Source organism: Anomaloglossus baeobatrachus, chromosome 10, assembly GCF_048569485.1.
Source record: "Anomaloglossus baeobatrachus isolate aAnoBae1 chromosome 10, aAnoBae1.hap1, whole genome shotgun sequence".
NCBI classification, from domain to species: domain Eukaryota; kingdom Metazoa; phylum Chordata; class Amphibia; order Anura; family Aromobatidae; genus Anomaloglossus; species Anomaloglossus baeobatrachus.
This window is the reverse complement of record NC_134362.1, coordinates 168,458,449-168,464,178: the sequence shown is the minus strand read 5'-3', so window position 1 is coordinate 168,464,178 and position 5,730 is coordinate 168,458,449. Positions and strand designations below refer to the sequence as shown.

At 46.4% G+C, this 5,730-nt stretch overlaps 1 long non-coding RNA gene across 1 annotated transcript; it reads left to right on the top strand.

The window, feature by feature from the left end:
• Window positions 1–2,606: 2,606 nt before the first annotated feature.
• On the top strand, window positions 2,607–4,679 carry LOC142255312 (uncharacterized). The gene is made up of 4 exons (XR_012727397.1): window positions 2,607–3,151; window positions 3,238–3,306; window positions 3,390–3,452; window positions 4,566–4,679. It is a non-coding gene; the product is annotated as an uncharacterized LOC142255312 (long non-coding RNA).
• Window positions 4,680–5,730: the final 1,051 nt, after the last annotated feature.

Here is a 5,730-nt window from a genome sequence, read left to right as displayed (position 1 = left end):
TAAAATCGGCTACTCAGTATAGCATAATAGATAAAAAGAAGAAAAAAACTGAGTTTCATGGAGCCTTGCATAATCAACGACAGTGCATCACTATTTAGTAATATATGATTTATTCAAAAACAAGAAGTAAGAGCACTGTCATATAGAAAAACACATAAAATACAGACAATGTTTGGAGAAGAGATCAGGAAATCCCAAACAAGGACCTCGACAGCATCATATTGTATTAGAGAATATAAGCTCCAGTTTAATAAATAATGGTGTCCCAAACATCCATAACAAAGGGGGGGGCCCCCACAGGGCACACACAAGAGGGAACCATAGGAAATAGTTAAATACAAGAGCAGTGCTTACCCATATATGTTTGTCAATATAGATGCCGTGTCAGTGGTCCAAGTGGTGGTAGGGGAAGCCCCGACGCGTTTCGCAAAGCAGCTTCCTCGGGGGGCAGTGTGCCCTCTTGTGTGTGATGCACTGTCGTTGATTATGCAAGGCTCCATGAAACTCAGTTTTTTCCAGCGTTTGGTGATGTCCATGGGTTCCAGACTTAAGGCAGTGATTGCCTCCAAAGGATTCGCAACAAAATATTGAAAATAAAAATATTTTGTTTGGGTTTGGTTTATTTGTCCAATTACTTTTGACCTCCTAAAATGTGAAGTGTTTGTAAAGAAATGTGTACAATTCCTACAATTTCTATCAGATATTTTTGTTCAAACCTTCAAATTAAACGTTACAATCTGCACTTGAATTCTGTTGTAGAGGTTTCATTTCAAATCCAATGTGGTGGCATGCAGAGCCCAACTCGCGAAAATGGTGGCACTGTCCAAATATTTCTGGACCTAACTGTATTTGAGCCCATTTTTGTAAGTAATACAGTTTTACAATTGGCACCATATAGTAATTTTTGCCAACATTTTGTAGTAGTGTTCCAGTCGTGGTCCTCATCTTTTAGTACTGTCACTATCCTGCTAACCATTCTGTAGTAATATGCCCATTCTTGTCTCCTTGTAGTAATGTGCTTATCCTTGTCCCCATCCTGTAGTAATGTGCCCATTCTTGTCCCCATCCTGTAGTAATGTCCCCATCCTGTAGTAATGTGCCCATTCTTGTTCCCTTCTTGTAGTAATGTGCCCTTGTGCCCAGTCCCTGTCCCCATCGTAGTCCTCACCCTGTAGTAATGAGCCCATCCTTGTCTCCATCCTGTAGTAATGTACCCATCCTTGTCCCCTTCTTGTATTATTGTGCCTCATCCTTATCCCCATCCCGTAGTAATGTGCCCCATTGTGGTCCTCATCCTATAGTAATGTGCCCATCCTTGTCCCCTTCTTGTTGTAATGTGCCCATCCTGGTCCTCATCCTGAAGTAATGTGCCCCATCCTTGTGCCCATCCTGTAGTAATGTACCCATCCTGGTCCACTCCTTTTAGTAATGTGCCCCATCCTTGTCCCCATCCCATAGTAATGTGCCCCATTGTGGTCCTCATCCTGTAGTAATGTGCCCATCCTTGTCCCCTTCTTGTAGTAATGTGCCCATCCTGGTCCCCATCCTGAAGTAATGTGCCCCATCCTTGTGGCCATCCTGTAGTAATGTGCCCATGCAGGTCCTCTTCTTGTAGTAATGTCCCCTTTACTGGACCTCTTCTTGTAGCAATGTTCCATCCTGGTCCCCTGTTGTGCTATTCTACGCGGCTTGCAGGCACGTAGACCTGGTAATGTTCGCAGCCATTGTCAGAGCTTCATCTGAAATTCAGATAAATGTTCTGCCGGCGCTGCACAAGTCAAGTTCTCTCTGCCCAACTATTCCAATAGCGGCCGCTGGCCAATCAGAGGCAAGCAACTGAGGTCAAATAGGTCAGTTGCTTGCTTGCTTCGCAGCTCCAGAAAAACGTTCATCTGAAAAAAAGCACTGACGGCTGCGGCCCCTGCACCGGCTGCGATCGTTCCTGATCCACGTGCCTGCTGGCCGCAAGAAGCAGCCTGAGGGGCTGCATGCAGCCCGCAGCCACATGTTTGAGATCTCTGCTATAGGGAATTCCTGGGAGGACATATCATGGTGTATGATGGGCCACATTTTAGGATAGAAACTGCAGGTAAACTAAAGTCCAAAATAAGGCAATTTGTTTCTAGTGTTCTCCTCTCCCTAAACACAGCAGCAGCAGATGGGCTGATCCCTATAGGCCATAAGTATTTTACAAAATTGGAAATAATTGTGATAATTTATCATTTCTTTATAGGTCAGGCCATAACTGTCCATAGGTTGAGGTCTCAAGAAAGATATCAGAGAAGACCTCCCCGTGGACATCAGAGAGACAGCAATGCTGTCACTGAGAGGAGAGGGAGACCTGCCAGAGATCCTCTACACCGTAGGGGACAAGAGGGCAGGGAAAGAAGCCGCTCTCCTCTAAGACCAGCCTCTGCCGATTCCTCCAGCTCAACAGCGGAGGGCAGCAGGGGCAGGAGCAGAGAAAGAAGCCGCTCTCCTCCTAGACCAGCACCTGCCGGGCCCTCCAGCTCAACAGCGGAGGCCAGCAGGGGCAGGAGCAGAGAAAGAAGCCGCTCTCCTCCTAGACCAGCCCCTGCCGGGCCCTCCAGCTCAACAGCAGAGGGCAGCAGTGGCAGGAGTAGAGAAAGAAGCCGCTCTCCTCCTAGACCAGCCCCTGCCGGGCCATCCAGCTCAACAGCGGAGGGCAGCAGGGGCAGGAGCAGAGAAAGAAGCCGCTCTCCTCTAAGACCAGCCCCTGCGGGGCCATCACCATCCATCAACGCACCTATTCAACCGCAGGCAGAGCCTGTGATCCCACCACCACTGCCACAGGTGGAGCCACCTGTACAAAATGTACCTGTGCCGAGGAGAAGGCGTGGTAGGATTAGCTGGAGAGCTCGCCAAATTGCGAGACTCCCAACAAGGAATGTAACCTCACAGGAGGAGGGCGAGAGATGTCCCATATGTATAGAGGACTATCAGATCGGAGAGCAGCTCACAGTCATCCCGTGCAACCACTTCTTCCATCCAGGTTGCATTTCTGACTGGCTGCGCTCCAGCCCTCACTGCCCCCTGTGCCGTAACCACTGCTTCAGACGCGCACCACAATGACATCTTAAGATGTCCATGGTGCGGGCAGTGGAAGAGACCATCTTGAATTCCAGCCCAGGTAAGGGACCCTGCATTCATTACAACTAATTTGAAGGCTATAAAAAAAAAATGTCGTCTTTAACTTCTTGCTGTTCTGTTCTCTAGTTTACCATCAGCTTTGGTCAATATCTAACATGAAGGGCTAAACACAGGACATCCCCCAAACACCGGACGGTAAGTCATCACTCACCCCTCTGTCCAGTCATATGTATATTACATGTAACAGAGAAATAATCGCTGCTTTCTCCTCTTTGTAGAAGGAAAGTCAAAAAAAGTTTGGAAAACAAAGAATAATTAGATCAGAACAACCTGTACTTCATGTAAGTAAATATTAGGATTCCATTTCTTTTAGTGTCCAGCTCATTTTACTAGGAATTTATTCATATGATAAAATCAGGGGTGGAACGATCATGGTCGGGACCTCTGCGGGGCCTCGGGGGTACAGGGTGCTATATAATACCAGAATAGGGACAAAGATACAAGCATGGGTTAGGAAAGCTGGTTACTGAGTGAAAGAAGTGCTTCCCCTCATCACCCAGCTTTCCCATGCTCTGCTATACATCTTTCTTTCATCACCCAGCTTTTCCATGGTCTACTCTATACATATTTCTCTCAGCACCCAGCTTTTCCATGCTCTGCTATACATCTTTCAGCATCCAGCTTTCCCATGCTCTGCTATACATTTTTTTTTCATCAACCAGATTTCTCATGCTCTGCTTTACATCTTTCTTTCATCACCCAGCTTTCCCATGGTCTACTCTATACATATTTCTCTCAGCACCCAGCTTTTCCATGCTCTGCTATACATCTTTCAGCATCCAGCTTTTCCATGCTCTGCTATACATCTTTCAGCATCCAGCTTTCCCATGCCCTGCTATACATTTTTTTTTCATCAACCAGATTTCTCATGCTCTGCTATACATCTTTCTTTTATCAGCCAGCTTTCCCATGCTCTGCAATACATCTTTCTCACAGCACCCAGCGTTCTCATGTTCTGATATCATGGGAAAGCTGGGTGCTGAAAGATATATAGCAGAGGATAGGAAAGCTGGGTGGTGAGGGAAAAATGTATAGCAAAGCATGGGAAAGCTGGATGCAGAGAGAAAGACATATAGCAGAGCATAGGAAAGCTGGGTGCTGAGGAAAAGATATAAAGCAGAGCATAGGAAAGCTGGGTGCTGAGGAAAAGATATAAAGCAGGGGTTTAGGAAAGCTGGGTGCTGAGGAAAAGATATAAAGCAGGGCTTTAGGAAAGCTGGGTGCTGAGGGAAAGATGCATAGCAAAGCATGGAAAACCAGGTGCTGAGGGAAAGCGGTAAAGCAGAGCATGGGAAGCTGGGGGGGGGGGGGGGGGGTGAGGTCCACTTAGAGCGGGGCCCATCGAACTCTAGTTGCGCCACTGGATATAATGATTTGTCATTTTCTCTTCACAGAAATCTGCATTTTGAAGGCTGGACAAAAATCCTCTTTATCTTCCAGTTGTTCTGGTCTCTTTGGTCACTTCTCACCAAGCATGAAGGACTATGAACGTGGACATCCCAAAACAGCGGATGGTGAGTTCCCTTCATTTCCTCTTCTCTCTCCGCCCCATGATCTGTATATTACATGCAATCTAATATTGTTTTTTTTTCCTTTTTGCAGACAGAAGGTCCAAGTCTATAAACCATTGAGGGATTGGATCAGAGCGACCTGCGCTTCATGTAAGTAGATATTAGAATTTGCTTCTTTTCTTCCAGTCTTCAGCTCCTTTGTATTTCCTTTAGGAATCTGTTGATGGGATGTAATATCTTGTCGTCTTTTCTTTCCAGAAATCTACACAAGTTCCAGGTCATTTCCATCAAGATCCACAGATTCTCATCGGCTCCATGGAGACAGATCCATCATGTGCAGAGATCCTGAGATCGGCTGCAGCTCCAGACGATGTTCTCACATATTCCACATACGGGCGGCACGGTGGCTCAGTGGTTAGCACTTCAGTCTTGCAGCGCTGGGGTCCTGGGTTTAAATCCCACCAAGGACACCATCTGCAAGGAGTTTGTATGTTCTCCCCGTGTTTGCGTGGGTTTCCTCCGGGTTCTCCGGTTTCCTCCCACACTCCAAAAACATTCTGATAGGGAATTTACATAAAATATTCATAAAAATAAATAATATTGACCGTCTCTATGTCTGGTTGTGACTTTACTGTATAGAATTATGTTACATAATGATAAGTGACTGGAGGGAGTATTCGGGAGTAGGGATGAGCGGACCCCTGGATGTTCGTGTTCACTGGGTTCTGCCAAACTGTAGTTAAAAGTCCAGCTCGGCACCTGAACTTGACCAAGGACCTCAAACCCCATAGGAGTCAATAGGTGCAGAACCTATATAGGTTGGTGAGGGACATCAGGAGCCAGCGGTAGGCCTCGGGGTCTCTCACTCTAGACACAAGATTTCCTTTCGCTTTGTACTCCCCCGTATCTAGCATGAGAATGTGACTGCAAACGTCTGAATTCTCCCAGCACATGCACTGCACACTGTCAGGATCCTCTGGTGCTATATATATATATATATAAACTAGAAGGTGGCCCGATTCTACGCGTCGGGTATTCTAGAAATTAC